Source organism: Hyla sarda, chromosome 2 (genome assembly GCF_029499605.1).
Source record: "Hyla sarda isolate aHylSar1 chromosome 2, aHylSar1.hap1, whole genome shotgun sequence".
Lineage (NCBI taxonomy): Eukaryota > Metazoa > Chordata > Amphibia > Anura > Hylidae > Hyla > Hyla sarda.
In genome coordinates this window covers 511,794,407-511,813,069 of record NC_079190.1, presented here as the reverse complement: position 1 = coordinate 511,813,069, position 18,663 = coordinate 511,794,407, and the positions used below count along the sequence as shown (strand labels likewise).

The 18,663-nt window shown below is 28.9% G+C and overlaps 1 protein-coding gene across 7 annotated transcripts in view; it reads right to left on the bottom strand.

Annotated features, from left to right (window-relative positions):
* The window catches only part of ZBTB20 (zinc finger and BTB domain containing 20), a 980,340-nt gene extending 961,989 nt beyond the window's left edge, over window positions 1–18,351 (bottom strand). For 5 of the 7 annotated variants that reach the window (XM_056559920.1, XM_056559918.1, XM_056559927.1 and 2 more), the window contains exon 1: window positions 18,013–18,114. The gene's annotated coding sequence lies outside the window, so the exon portion shown is untranslated. Of the gene's footprint in view, window positions 1–17,769; window positions 17,975–18,012; window positions 18,115–18,156 lie in introns of those variants that run through there. The other 2 variants (XM_056559924.1, XM_056559922.1) reach the window with 2 other exon arrangements.
* Between the last annotated feature and the right edge of the window lie 312 nt (window positions 18,352–18,663).

The following is an 18,663-nucleotide window of genomic DNA, read 5'->3' as shown; positions in this document are numbered from 1 at the left end:
AAGTTTATAACCCATGGCACTGTAGCTAATCTCCGTGGATGGAAGAGAAAAATTGATGAAAAGTGTCAAAGCAGGATAGTCCGGATGGTGGATAAGCAGCCCCAAACAAGTTCCAAAGATATTTAAGCTGTCCTGCAGGATCAGGGAGCATCAGTGTCAGCGCGAACTATCCGTCCACATTTAAATGAAATGAAACGCTATGGAGGAGACCCAGGAGGACCCCACTATGGAGGAGACCCAGGAGGACCCCACTATGGAGGAGACCCAGGAGGACCCCACTATGGAGGAGACCCAGGAGGACCCCACTGCTGACACAGAGACATAAAAAAAGACTACAAAATGAACTTGAGTAACCAAAATCCTTCTAGGAAAACATCCTGTGGACAGATGAGACCAAGATAGAGATTTTTGGTAAAGCCCATCATTCTACTGTTTACCGAAAACGTAATGAGGCCTATAAAGAAAAGAACACAGCACCTACAGTGACATATGGGGAGGTCAATGATGTTTTGGGTTGTTTTGCTGCCTCTGGCACTGGGGGCCTTGAATGTGTACAAGACATCATGAAATCTGAGGATTACCAATGAATTTTGGGTCGCACTGTACAGCCCAGTGTCAGAAAGCTGGGTTTGCGTCCGAGATCTTGGGTCTTCCAGCAGGACAATGACCCCAAACATACGTCAAAAAGCCCCAGAAATGGATGATAACAAAGCGCTGGAGAGTTCTGAAGTGTCAGCAATGAGTCCAGATCTAAATCCCATTGATCACCTGTGGAGAGATCTTATAATTACTGTTGGGAAAAGGCGCCGTCCAATAAGAGACCGGGAGCAGTTTGTAAAGGAAGAGTGCTCCAACATTCCGGCTGAGAGGTGTAAGAAGCTTATTGATGGTTATAGGAAGAGTGGTTTAACATTCCGGCTGAGAGGTGTAAGAGGCTTATTGATGCTTATAGGAAGAGTGGTCCAACATTCCGGCTGAGAGATGTAAGAAGCTTATTGATGGTTATAGGAAGAGTGGTCCAACATTCCGGCTGAGAGGTGTAAGAGGCTTATTGATGCTTATAGGAAGAGTGGTCCAACATTCCGGCTGAGAGGTGTAAGAAGCTTATTGATGGTTATAGGAAGAGTGGTCCAACATTCCGGCTGAGAGGTGTAAGAAGCTTATTGATGGTTATAGAAAGAGTGGTCCAACATTCCGGCTGAGAGGTGTAAGAAGCTTATTGATGGTTATATGAAGAGTGGTCCAACATTCCGGCTGAGAGGTGTAAGAAGCTTATTGATTGTTATAAGAAGACAATGATTTCACTTATTTTTTCCAAATTCCAACCAATTATTAAGTTAAGGGTGCCAATAATTTTGTCCGGACCATTTTTTGAGTTTGGTGACATTATGTCCAATTAGCTTTTTTTCCTCCTTTTTTGGTTTAGTTCCAATTCACACAAAGGGAATAAACATGTGTATAGAAAAACATGTGTTACTGCAATCCTTTCCTGTGAGAAATGCTTCATTTTCTTATAAAATTACAGGGGTGTCAACATTTATGGTCATGACTGTAGTATAAAACTCTTTTAGGGTACGGTCACACGTACAGGATCCTGCGCAGATTTGATGCGCAGGATTTGTAATTGCAGATTAGAAGCTGTGATCAGTAATTTAGTTTACAAATCTGCAGCAGAAAATCCTGAGCATGAAATCTGCGTACGTGTGAACACCCCCTTAATAACAAAAATAGTATATAAACCCAGCACAGTGTTAAATACCTGCGCTGTAGATTATAAACCTACTGTAATGTACAGTGTAGATGATAAAACTCCTGTCTAGTAATAATGTGCAGGGCAGATCATAATAACAGTACATGGTAGATCAAAATTATAACTCTCTATAGTGTAATAACATTCAGTGCATATGACAATACTCCTGTAGTGTATATAACATGGTATATAACAGTCCTCTGTACATTATATCTCCCTGTAGTGTATATAACATGGTATATAACAGTCCTCTGTACATTATATCTCCCTGTAGTATATACCATTATATATATATTCGTGTTCTGTACATTATATCTCCCTGTGGTATATACCATTATATATATATTAGTGTTCTGTACATTATATCTCCTTGTAGTATATAACATGGTATATAACAGTCCTCTGTACATTATATCTCCTTGTAGTATATAACATGGTATATAACAGTCCTCTGTACATTATATCTCCCTGTAGTGTATATAACATGGTATATAACAGTCCTCTGTACATTATATCTCCCTGTAGTGTATATAACATGGTATATAACAGTCCTCTGTACATTATATCTCCCTGTAGTGTATATAACATGGTATATAACAATCCTCTGTACATTATATCTCCCTGTAGTGTATATAACATGGTATATAACAGTCCTCTGTACATTATATCTCCTTGTAGTATATAACATGGTATATAACAGTCCTCTGTACATTATATCTCCCTGTAGTATATACCATTATATATATATATTTGTGTTCTGTACATTATATCTCCCTGTAGTGTATATAACATGGTATATAACAGTGTTCTGTACATTATATCTCCCTGTAGTATATACCATTATATATATATATTAGTGTTCTGTACATTATATCTCCCTGTAGTATATACCATTATATATATATTAGTGTTCTGTACATTATATCTCCCTGTAGTATATACCATTATATATATATTAGTGTTCTGTACATTATATCTCCCTGTAGTATATACCATTATATATATATTAGTGTTCTGTACATTATATCTCCCTGTAGTATATACCATTATATATATTAGTGTTCTGTACATTATAACCCCCTGTAGTATATACCATTATATATATATTAGTGCTCTGTACATTATATCTCCCTGTAGTATATACCATTATATATATATATTATTGTTCTGTACATTATATCTCCCTGTAGTATATACCATTATATATATATATATTAGTGTTCTGTACATTATATCTCCCTGTAGTATATACCATTATATATATATTAGTGTTCTGTACATTATATCTCCCTGTAGTATATACCATTATATATATATATATTAGTGTTCTGTACATTATATCTCCCTGTAGTATATACCATTATATATATTAGTGTTCTGTACATTATATCTCCCTGTAGTATATACCATTATATATATATATATTAGTGCTCTGTACATTATATCTCCCTGTAGTATATACCATTATATATATATATTAGTGTTCTGTACATTATATCTCCCTGTAGTATATACCATTATATATATATATTAGTGTTCTGTACATTATATCTCCCTGTAGTATATACCATTATATATATATATTAGTGTTCTGTACATTATATCTCCCTGTAGTATATACCATTATATATATATATATATTAGTGTTCTGTACATTATATCTCCCTGTAGTGTATACCATTATATATATATATTAGTGTTCTGTACATTATATCTCCCTGTAGTGTATACCATTATATATATATATTAGTGTTCTGTACATTATATCTCCCTGTAGTATATACCATTATATATATATATATTAGTGTTCTGTACATTATATCTCCCTGTAGTATATACCATTATATATATATATTAGTGTTCTGTACATTATATCTCCCTGTAGTATATACCATTATATATATATATATTAGTGTTCTGTACATTATATCTCCCTGTAGTATATACCATTATATATATATTAGTGCTCTGTACATTATATCTCCCTGTAGTATATACCATTATATATATATTAGTGTTCTGTACATTATATCTCCCTGTAGTATATACCATTATATATATATTAGTGTTCTGTACATTATATCTCCCTGTAGTATATACCATTATATATATATTAGTGTTCTGTACATTATATCTCCCTGTAGTATATACCATATATATATATTAGTGTTCTGTACATTATATCTCCCTGTAGTATATACCATTATATATATATATATTAGTGTTCTGTACATTATATCTCCCTGTAGTATATACCATTATATATATATATATATAAGTGTTCTGTACATTATATCTCCCTGTAGTATATACCATTATATATATATATATAAGTGTTCTGTACATTATATCTCCCTGTAGTATATACCATTATATATATATTAGTGTTCTGTACATTATATCTCCCTGTAGTATATACCATTATATATATATATTAGTGCTCTGTACATTATATCTCCCTGCAGTATATACCATTATATATATATTAGTGTTCTGTACATTATATCTCCCTGTAGTATATACCATTATATATATATTAGTGTTCTGTACATTATATCTCCCTGTAGTATATACCATTATATATATATATTAGTGTTCTGTACATTATATCTCCCTGTAGTATATACCATTATATATATTAGTGTTCTGTACATTATATCTCCCTGTAGTATATACCATTATATATATATATTAGTGTTCTGTACATTATATTTCCCTGTAGTATATACCATTATATATATATATTAGTGTTCTGTACATTATATCTCCCTGTAGTATATACCATTATATATATTAGTGTTCTGTACATTATATCTCGGTGGTATATACCATTATATATATATTAGTGTTCTGTACATTATATCTCCCTGTAGTATATACCATTATATATATATTAGTGTTCTGTACATTATATCCCCCTGTAGTATATACCATTATATATATATTAGTGTTCTGTACATTATATCTCCCTGTAGTATATACCATATATATATATTAGTGTTCTGTACATTATATCTCCCTGTAGTATATACCATTATATATATATATATTAGTGTTCTGTACATTATATCTCCCTGTAGTATATACCATTATATATATATATATATAAGTGTTCTGTACATTATATCTCCCTGTAGTATATACCATTATATATATATATATAAGTGTTCTGTACATTATATCTCCCTGTAGTATATACCATTATATATATATTAGTGTTCTGTACATTATATCTCCCTGTAGTATATACCATTATATATATATATTAGTGCTCTGTACATTATATCTCCCTGCAGTATATACCATTATATATATATTAGTGTTCTGTACATTATATCTCCCTGTAGTATATACCATTATATATATATTAGTGTTCTGTACATTATATCTCCCTGTAGTATATACCATTATATATATATATTAGTGTTCTGTACATTATATCTCCCTGTAGTATATACCATTATATATATTAGTGTTCTGTACATTATATCTCCCTGTAGTATATACCATTATATATATATATTAGTGTTCTGTACATTATATTTCCCTGTAGTATATACCATTATATATATATATTAGTGTTCTGTACATTATATCTCCCTGTAGTATATACCATTATATATATATATTAGTGTTCTGTACATTATATCTCCTTGTAGTATATAACATGGTATATAACAGTCCTCTGTACATTATAACTCCCTGTAGTGTATATAACATGGTATATAACAGTCCTCTGTACATTATATCTCCTTGTAGTATATAACATGGTATATAACAGTCCTCTGTACATTATATCTCCCTGTAGTGTATATAACATGGTATATAACAGTCCTCTGTACATTATATCTCCTTGTAGTATATAACATGGTATATAACAGTCCTCTGTACATTATAACTCCCTGTAGTGTATATAACATGGTATATAACAGTCCTCTGTACATTATATCTCCTTGTAGTATATAACATGGTATATAACAGTCCTCTGTACATTATATCTCCCTGTAGTGTATATAACATGGTATATAACAGTTCTCTGTACATTATATCTCCCTGTAGTGTATATAACATGGTATATAACAGTCCTCTGTACATTATATCTCCCTGTAGTATATACCATTATATATATATATTAGTGTTCTGTACATTATATCTCCCTGTAGTATATACCATTATATATATATTAGTGTTCTGTACATTATATCTCCCTGTAGTATATACCATTATATATATTAGTGTTCTGTACATTATATCTCCCTGTAGTATATACCATTATATATATATTAGTGTTCTGTACATTATATATCCCTGTAGTATATACCATTATATATATTTGTGTTCTGTACATTATATCTCCCTGTAGTATATACCATTATATATATATTAGTGTTCTGTACATTATATCTCCCTGTAGTATATACCATTATATATATATATATTAGTGTTCTGTACATTATATCTCCCTGTAGTATATACCATTATATATATATATTAGTGTTCTGTACATTATATCTCCCTGTAGTATATACCATTATATATATATATTAGTGTTCTGTACATTATATCTCCCTGTAGTATATACCATTATATATATATATTAGTGTTCTGTACATTATATCTCCCTGTAGTATATACCATTATATATATATTAGTGTTCTGTACATTATATCTCCCTGTAGTATATACCATTATATATATTAGTGTTCTGTACATTATATCTCCCTGTAGTATATACCATTATATATATATTAGTGTTCTGTACATTATATCTCCCTGTAGTATATACCATTATATATATTAGTGTTCTGTACATTATATCTCCCTGTAGTATATACCATTATATATATTAGTGTTCTGTACATTATATCTCCCTGTAGTATATACCATTATATATATATTAGTGTTCTGTACATTATATCTCCCTGTAGTATATACCATTATATATATATTAGTGTTCTGTACATTATATCTCCCTGTAGTATATACCATTATATATATTAGTGTTCTGTACATTATATCTCCCTGTAGTATATACCATTATATATATTAGTGTTCTGTACATTATATCTCCCTGTAGTATATACCATTATATATATTAGTGTTCTGTACATTATATCTCCTTGTAGTATATAACATGGTATATAACAGTCCTCTGTACATTATATCTCCTTGTAGTATATAACATGGTATATAACAGTCCTCTGTACATTATATCTCCCTGTAGTGTATATAACATGGTATATAACAGTCCTCTGTACATTATAACTCCCTGTAGTGTATATAACATGGTATATAACAGTCCTCTGTACATTATATCTCCCTGTAGTATATACCATTATATATATATATTAGTGTTCTGTACATTATATCTCCCTGTAGTATATACCATTATATATATATATTAGTGCTCTGTACATTATATATCCCTGTAGTATATACCATTATATATATTAGTGTTCTGTACATTATATCTCCCTGTAGTATATACCATTATATATATATTAGTGTTCTGTACATTATATATCCCTGTAGTATATACCATTATATATATTTGTGTTCTGTACATTATATCTCCCTGTAGTATATACCATTATATATATATTAGTGTTCTGTACATTATATCTCCCTGTAGTATATACCATTATATATATATTAGTGTTCTGTACATTATATCTCCCTGTAGTATATACCATTATATATATTAGTGTTCTGTACATTATATCTCCCTGTAGTATATACCATTATATATATTAGTGTTCTGTACATTATATCTCCCTGTAGTATATACCATATATATATATATTAGTGCTCTGTACATTACATCTCCCTGTAGTATATACCATTATATATATATATTAGTGCTCTGTACATTATATCTCCCTGTAGTATATACCATTATATATATTAGTGTTCTGTACATTATATCTCCCTGTAGTATATACCATTATATATATTAGTGTTCTGTACATTATATCTCCTTGTAGTATATAACATGGTATATAACAGTCCTCTGTACATTATATCTCCTTGTAGTATATAACATGGTATATAACAGTCCTCTGTACATTATATCTCCCTGTAGTGTATATAACATGGTATATAACAGTCCTCTGTACATTATAACTCCCTGTAGTGTATATAACATGGTATATAACAGTCCTCTGTACATTATATCTCCCTGTAGTATATACCATTATATATATATATTAGTGTTCTGTACATTATATCTCCCTGTAGTATATACCATTATATATATTAGTGTTCTGTACATTATATCTCCCTGTAGTATATACCATTATATATATATTAGTGTTCTGTACATTATATATCCCTGTAGTATATACCATTATATATATTTGTGTTCTGTACATTATATCTCCCTGTAGTATATACCATTATATATATATTAGTGTTCTGTACATTATATCTCCCTGTAGTATATACCATTATATATATTAGTGTTCTGTACATTATATCTCCCTGTAGTATATACAATTATATATATATATTAGTGTTCTGTACATTATATCTCCCTGTAGTATATACCATTATATATATTAGTGTTCTGTACATTATATCTCGGTGGTATATACCATTATATATATATTAGTGTTCTGTACATTATATCTCCCTGTAGTATATACCATTATATATATTAGTGTTCTGTACATTATATCTCCCTGTAGTATATACCATTATATATATTAGTGTTCTGTACATTATATCTCCCTGTAGTATATACCATTATATATATATTAGTGTTCTGTACATTATATCTCCCTGTAGTATATACCATTATATATATATATTAGTGTTCTGTACATTATATCTCCCTGTAGTATATACCATTATATATATATTAGTGTTCTGTACATTATATCTCCCTGTAGTATATACCATTATATATATATATATATTAGTGTTCTGTACATTATATCTCCCTGTAGTATATACCATTATATATATATATTAGTGCTCTGTACATTATATCTCCCTGTAGTATATACCATTATATATATATATTAGTGTTCTGTACATTATATCTCCCTGTAGTATATACCATTATATATATATATTAGTGTTCTGTACATTATATCTCCCTGTAGTATATACCATTATATATATATTAGTGTTCTGTACATTATATCTCCCTGTAGTATATACCATTATATATATTAGTGTTCTGTACATTATATCTCCCTGTAGTATATACCATTATATATATATATTAGTGTTCTGTACATTATATCTCCCTGTAGTATATACCATTATATATATATTAGTGTTCTGTACATTATATCTCCCTGTAGTATATACCATTATATATATATTAGTGTTCTGTACATTATATCTCCCTGTAGTATATACCATTATATATATTAGTGTTCTGTACATTATATCTCCCTGTAGTATATACCATTATATATATATATTAGTGCTCTGTACATTATATCTCCCTGTAGTATATACCATTATATATATATATATTAGTGTTCTGTACATTATATCTCCCTGTAGTATATACCATTATATATATATTAGTGTTCTGTACATTATATCTCCCTGTAGTATATACCATTATATATATATATTAGTGTTCTGTACATTATATCTCCCTGTAGTATATACCATTATATATATATATATATTAGTGTTCTGTACATTATATCTCCCTGTAGTATATACCATTATATATATATATATTAGTGTTCTGTACATTATATCCCCCTGTAGTATATACCATTATATATATATTAGTGTTCTGTACATTATATCCCCCTGTAGTATATACCATTATATATATATTAGTGTTCTGTACATTATATCTCCCTGTAGTATATACCATTATATATATATTAGTGTTCTGTACATTATATCTCCCTGTAGTATATACCATTATATATATATTAGTGTTCTGTACATTATATCTCCCTGTAGTATATACCATTATATATATTAGTGTTCTGTACATTATATCTCCCTGTAGTATATACCATTATATATATTAGTGCTCTGTACATTATATCTCCCTGTAGTATATACCATTATATATATATTAGTGTTCTGTACATTATATCTCCCTGTAGTATATACCATTATATATATTAGTGTTCTGTACATTATATCTCCCTGTAGTATATACCATTATATATATTAGTGTTCTGTACATTATATCTCCCTGTAGTATATACCATTATATATATATATTAGTGCTCTGTACATTATATCTCCCTGTAGTATATACCATTATATATATATATATATTAGTGTTCTGTACATTATATCTCCCTGTAGTATATACCATTATATATATTAGTGTTCTGTACATTATATCTCCCTGTAGTATATACCATTATATATATTAGTGTTCTGTACATTATATCTCCCTGTAGTATATACCATTATATATATTAGTGTTCTGTACATTATATCTCCCTGTAGTATATACCATTATATATATATATATATAGTGTTCTGTACATTACATCTCCCTGTAGTATATACCATTATATATATATTAGTGTTCTGTACATTATATCTCCCTGTAGTATATACCATTATATATATATATATATATATATATATATATATATATATTAGTGTTCTGTACATTATATCTCCCTGTAGTATATACCATTATATATATATATTAGTGTTCTGTACATTATATCTCCCTGTAGTATATACCATTATATATATATATATATTAGTGTTCTGTACATTATATCTCCCTGTAGTATATACCATTATATATATATATTAGTGTTCTGTACATTATATCTCCCTGTAGTATATACCATTATATATATATATATTAGTGTTCTGTACATTATATCTCCCTGTAGTATATACCATTATATATATATATTAGTGTTCTGTACATTATATCTCCCTGTAGTATATACCATTATATATATATATATTAGTGTTCTGTACATTATATCTCCCTGTAGTATATACCATTATATATATATATATATATATAGTGTTCTGTACATTATATCTCCCTGTAGTATATACCATTATATATATATATTAGTGTTCTGTACATTATATCTCCCTGTAGTATATACCATTATATATATATATTAGTGTTCTGTACATTATATCTCCCTGTAGTATATACCATTATATATATTAGTGTTCTGTACATTATATCTCCCTGTAGTATATACCATTATATATATTAGTGTTCTGTACATTATATCTCCCTGTAGTATATACCATTATATATATATATATTAGTGTTCTGTACATTATATCTCCCTGTAGTATATACCATTATATATATATATATATTAGTGTTCTGTACATTATATCTCCCTGTAGTATATACCATTATATATATTAGTGTTCTGTACATTATATCTCCCTGTAGTATATACCATTATATATATATTAGTGTTCTGTACATTATATCTCCCTGTAGTATATACCATTATATATATATTAGTGTTCTGTACATTATATCTCCCTGTAGTATATACCATTATATATATATTAGTGTTCTGTACATTATATCTCCCTGTAGTATATACCATTATATATATATATATATTAGTGTTCTGTACATTATATCTCCCTGTAGTATATACCATTATATATATATTAGTGTTCTGTACATTATATCTCCCTGTAGTATATACCATTATATATATTAGTGTTCTGTACATTATATCTCCCTGTAGTATATACCATTATATATATTAGTGTTCTGTACATTATATCTCCCTGTAGTATATACCATTATATATATATATTAGTGTTCTGTACATTATATCTCCCTGTAGTATATACCATTATATATATATATATTAGTGTTCTGTACATTATATCTCCCTGTAGTATATATCATATATATATATATATTAGTGTTCTGTACATTATATCTCCCTGTAGTATATACCATTATATATATATATATTAGTGCTCTGTACATTATATCTCCCTGTAGTATATACCATTATATATATATATTAGTGCTCTGTACATTATAACTCTCAGTGGTATATACCATTATATATATATATTAGTGTTCTGTACATTATAACTCTCGGTGGTATATACCATTATATATATATATATATTAGTGTTCTGTACATTATATCTCCCTGTAGTATATACCATTATATATATATGTGTGTTCTGTACATTATATCTCCCTGTAGTATATACCATTATATATATATATATTAGTGTTCTGTACATTATATCTCCCTGTAGTATATACCATTATATATATATATTAGTGTTCTGTACATTATATCTCCCTGTAGTATATACCATTATATATATTAGTGTTCTGTACATTATATCTCCCTGTAGTATATACCATTATATATATATTAGTGTTCTGTACATTATATCTTCCTGTAGTATATACCATTATATATATATTAGTGTTCTGTACATTATATCTCCCTGTAGTATATACCATTATATATATATATTAGTGTTCTGTACATTATATCTCCCTGTAGTATATACCATTATATATATATATTAGTGTTCTGTACATTATATCTCCCTGTAGTATATACCATTATATATATATTAGTGTTCTGTACATTATATCTCCCTGTAGTATATACCATTATATATATATATTAGTGTTCTGTACATTATATCTCCCTGTAGTATATACCATTATATATATTAGTGTTCTGTACATTATATCTCCCTGTAGTATATACCATTATATATATTAGTGTTCTGTACATTATATCTCCCTGTAGTATATACCATTATATATATTAGTGTTCTGTACATTATATCTCCCTGTAGTATATACCATTATATATATATTAGTGCTCTGTACATTATATCTCCCTGTAGTATATACCATTATATATATATATATTAGTGTTCTGTACATTATATCTCCCTGTAGTATATACCATTATATATATATTAGTGTTCTGTACATTATATCTCCCTGTAGTATATACCATTATATATATATATTAGTGTTCTGTACATTATACCTCCCTGTAGTATATACCATTATATATATATTAGTGTTCTGTACATTATATCTCCCTGTAGTATATACCATTATATATATATATTAGTGCTCTGTACATTATATCTCCCTGTAGTATATACCATTATATATATATATATTAGTGTTCTGTACATTATATCTCCCTGTAGTATATACCATTATATATATATTAGTGTTCTGTACATTATATCTTCCTGTAGTATATATCATTATATATATATTAGTGTTCTGTATATTATATCTCCCTGTAGTATATACCATTATATATATATATATTAGTGTTCTGTACATTATATCTTCCTGTAGTATATATCATTATATATATATTAGTGTTCTGTACATTATATCTCCCTGTAGTATATACCATTATATATATTAGTGTTCTGTACATTATATCTCCCTGTAGTATATACCATTATATATATATATATATTAGTGTTCTGTACATTATATCTCCCTGTAGTATATACCATATATATATTAGTGTTCTGTACATTATATCTCCCTGTAGTATATACAATTATATATATATTAGTGTTCTGTACATTATATCTCCCTGTAGTATATACCATTATATATATATTAGTGTTCTGTACATTATATCTCCCTGTAGTATATACCATTATATATATATTAGTGTTCTGTACATTATATCTCCCTGTAGTATATACCATTATATATATATTAGTGTTCTGTACATTATATCTCCCTGTATTATATACCATTATATATATATATATTAGTGTTCTGTACATTATATCTCCCTGTAGTATATACCATTATATATATATATATTAGTGCTCTGTACATTATATCTCCCTGTAGTATATACCATTATATATATTAGTGTTCTGTACATTATATCTCCCTGTAGTATATACCATTATATATATATATATTAGTGTTCTGTACATTATATCTCCCTGTAGTATATACCATTATATATATATATATTAGTGCTCTGTACATTATATCTCCCTGTAGTATATACCATTATATATATATTAGTGTTCTGTACATTATATATCCCTGTAGTATATACCATTATATATATTTGTGTTCTGTACATTATATCTCCCTGTAGTATATACCATTATATATATATTAGTGTTCTGTACATTATATCTCCCTGTAGTATATACCATTATATATATATATATTAGTGTTCTGTACATTATATCTCCCTGTAGTATATACCATTATATATATATATTAGTGTTCTGTACATTATATCTTCCTGTAGTATATATCATTATATATATATTAGTGTTCTGTACATTATATCTCCCTGTAGTATATACCATTATATATATTAGTGCTCTGTACATTATATCTCCCTGTAGTATATACCATTATATATATTAGTGTTCTGTACATTATATCTCCCTGTAGTATATACCATATATATATATTAGTGTTCTGTACATTATATCTCCCTGTAGTATATACCATTATATATATATATTAGTGTTCTGTACATTATATCTCCCTGTAGTATATACCATTATATATATATATATTAGTGTTCTGTACATTATATCTCCCTGTAGTATATACCATTATATATATATTAGTGTTCTGTACATTATATCTCCCTGTAGTATATACCATTATATATATATATTAGTGTTCTGTACATTATATCTCCCTGTAGTATATACCATTATATATATATATTAGTGTTCTGTACATTATATCTCCCTGTAGTATATACCATTATATATATATATATATATTAGTGTTCTGTACATTATATCTCCCTGTAGTATATACCATTATATATATATTAGTGTTCTGTACATTATATCTCCCTGTAGTATATACCATTATATATATATTAGTGTTCTGTACATTATATCTCCCTGTAGTATATACCATTATATATATATATATATATATATATATATATATATATATATATATATATATATATTAGTGTTCTGTACATTATATCTCCCTGTAGTATATACCATTATATATATATTAGTGTTCTGTACATTATATCTCCCTGTAGTATATACCATTATATATATATATTAGTGTTCTGTACATTATATCTCCCTGTAGTATATACCATTATATATATATATATTAGTGCTCTGTACATTATATCTCCCTGTAGTATATACCATTATATATATATATTAGTGTTCTGTACATTATATCTCCCTGTAGTATATACCATTATATATATATATATATATTAGTGTTCTGTACATTATATCTCCCTGTAGTATATACCATTATATATATATATTAGTGTTCTGTACATTATATCTCCCTGTAGTATATACCATTATATATATTAGTGTTCTGTACATTATATCTCCCTGTAGTATATACCATTATATATATATTAGTGTTCTGTACATTATATCTCCCTGTAGTATATACCATTATATATATATATTAGTGTTCTGTACATTATATCTCCCTGTAGTATATACCATTATATATATATTAGTGTTCTGTACATTATATCTCCCTGTAGTATATACCATTATATATATATATTAGTGTTCTGTACATTATATCTCCCTGTAGTATATACCATTATATATATATTAGTGTTCTGTACATTATATCTCCCTGTAGTATATACCATTATATATATTAGTGTTCTGTACATTATATCTCCCTGTAGTATATACCATTATATATATATATTAGTGTTCTGTACATTATATCTCCCTGTAGTATATACCATTATATATATATTAGTGTTCTGTACATTATATCTCCCTGTAGTATATACACCATTATATATATATTAGTGTTCTGTACATTATATCTCCCTGTAGTATATACCATTATATATATATATATATTAGTGTTCTGTACATTATATCTCCCTGTAGTATATACCATTATATATATATATTAGTGTTCTGTACATTATATCTCCCTGTAGTATATACCATTATATATATATATTAGTGTTCTGTACATTATATCTCCCTGTAGTATATACCATTATATATATATTAGTGTTCTGTACATTATATCTCCCTGTAGTATATACCATTATATATATATTAGTGTTCTGTACATTATATCTCCCTGTAGTATATACCATTATATATATTAGTGTTCTGTACATTATATCTCCCTGTAGTATATACCATTATATATATATATATTAGTGTTCTGTACATTATATCTCCCTGTAGTATATACCATTATATATATATATATATATTAGTGTTCTGTACATTATATCTCCCTGTAGTATATACCATTATATATATTAGTGTTCTGTACATTATATCTCCCTGTAGTATATACCATTATATATATATTAGTGTTCTGTACATTATATCTCCCTGTAGTATATACCATTATATATATATATTAGTGTTCCGTACATTATATCTCCCTGTAGTATATACCATTATATATATATTAGTGTTCTGTACATTATATCTCCCTGTAGTATATACCATTATATATATATATTAGTGTTCTGTACATTATATCTCCCTGTAGTATATACCATTATATATATATTAGTGTTCTGTACATTATATCTCCCTGTAGTATATACCATTATATATATTAGTGTTCTGTACATTATATCTCCCTGTAGTATATACCATTATATATATATATTAGTGTTCTGTACATTATATCTCCCTGTAGTATATACCATTATATATATATTAGTGTTCTGTACATTATATCTCCCTGTAGTATATACCATTATATATATATATTAGTGTTCTGTACATTATATCTCCCTGTAGTATATACCATTATATATATATATTAGTGTTCTGTACATTATATCTCCCTGTAGTATATACCATTATATATATATATTAGTGTTCTGTACATTATATCTCCCTGTAGTATATACCATTATATATATATATTAGTGTTCTGTACATTGTATCTCCCTGTAGTATATACCATTATATATATATTAGTGTTCTGTACATTATATCTCCCTGTAGTATATACCATTATATATATTAGTGTTCTGTACATTATATCTCCCTGTAGTATATACCATTATATATATATATTAGTGTTCTGTACATTATATCTCCCTGTAGTATATACCATTATATATATATTAGTGTTCTGTACATTATATCTCCCTGTAGTATATACCATTATATATATATTAGTGTTCTGTACATTATATCTCCCTGTAGTATATACCATTATATATATATATTAGTGTTCTGTACATTATATCTCCCTGTAGTATATACCATTATATATATTAGTGTTCTGTACATTATATCTCCCTGTAGTATATACCATTATATATATATATATTAGTGTTCTGTACATTATATCTCCCTGTAGTATATACCATTATATATATATATTAGTGTTCTGTACATTATATCTCCCTGTAGTATATACCATTATATATATATATATTAGTGTTCTGTACATTATATCTCCCTGTAGTATATACCATTATATATATTAGTGTTCTGTACATTATATCTCCCTGTAGTATATACCATTATATATATATATATTAGTGTTCTGTACATTATATCTCCCTGTAGTATATACCATTATATATATATATATTAGTGTTCTGTACATTATATCTCCCTGTAGTATATACCATTATATATATTAGTGTTCTGTACATTATATCTCCCTGTAGTATATACCATTATGTATATTAGTGTTCTGTACATTATATCTCCCTGTAGTATATACCATTATATATATATATTAGTGTTCTGTACATTATATCTCCCTGTAGTATATACCATTATATATATATATTAGTGTTCTGTACATTATATCTCCCTGTAGTATATACCATTATATATATATTAGTGTTCTGTACATTATATCTCCCTGTAGTATATACCATTATATATATTAGTGCTCTGTACATTATAACTCTCGGTGGTATATACCATTATATATATATATTAGTGTTCTGTACATTATATCTCGGTGGTATATACCATTATATATACCAGTGCTCTGTACATTATAACTCTCGGTGGTATATACCATTATATATATATATATATACCATATATCTTAGTGCTCTGTACGTTAGAAGCCGCCGCTGCCATCTCTCAGAGCCCCCGCTGTGGCCGCCGGGCTGTGACGGGCTGAGGGCAGCGGAGTCATGTGGGGACACGGGGGGAGGGGGCTCTGTGAGGAGGGGAGGACGGGAGGAGGGGTCTCCGGGCTCCACACCCCTCCTGAAGCCGCCGCCGCCGCACTCCCCTCCCCGCCCCGGTGCTCGCCCTGCCCCGGCCCCGGTGATTACCTGCGCTCGGCTCCCATACTGTCCTCCTCCTCGGCCCCGTTCATCAAATCCTCCATTACTCTGACATCTGTCACCCGAAATCCCCTCAGCCGGCCCCGCCCCCTCCATCCTGCCGCCGCTCCCCATTGGTCGGCTACTCGCTACCTTGTGCTTTGATTGGCCGAAGGACTTGACAATCAGGGAGTGGCGCCGAGCGACACGCGCGTCCAGGTTACGCCCAAAAACAAAACGAGTCCTCCTCGCCGCAGCCACGCCCCCTTGAGTAAAATCCTCCTCTCTCATTGGATCTCTAGCAGCACGTTTAGGTACTGGGACGCTGTGATTGGTCGGTGAGGACGCAGCTTAGTATGTAAGGGGCGGGAACTACTTTGCTTGTCTGTGATTGGTCGGCAGTGACTTTTTTTCTTTTGGGTTGTGTGACAGCGGTTACCCGCTAATGGCTCATTTGCATACAGCGACATCACGTGTTCAGACCCGTGTCTCCGAACTGCGTCACGAGCCGGCTTTGAAGCTAACACGTTTCGGGTGATTCATTGGTTCAGTGTCACGTCATTCATGCTTAGCCCCGCCCTTCTACGTAGGCAGCAAGTTAGTGTGTCCCAGACTGTTCCCGTGTTTTTTTATTATTCTCTACGCATTTCTAATTTTCGG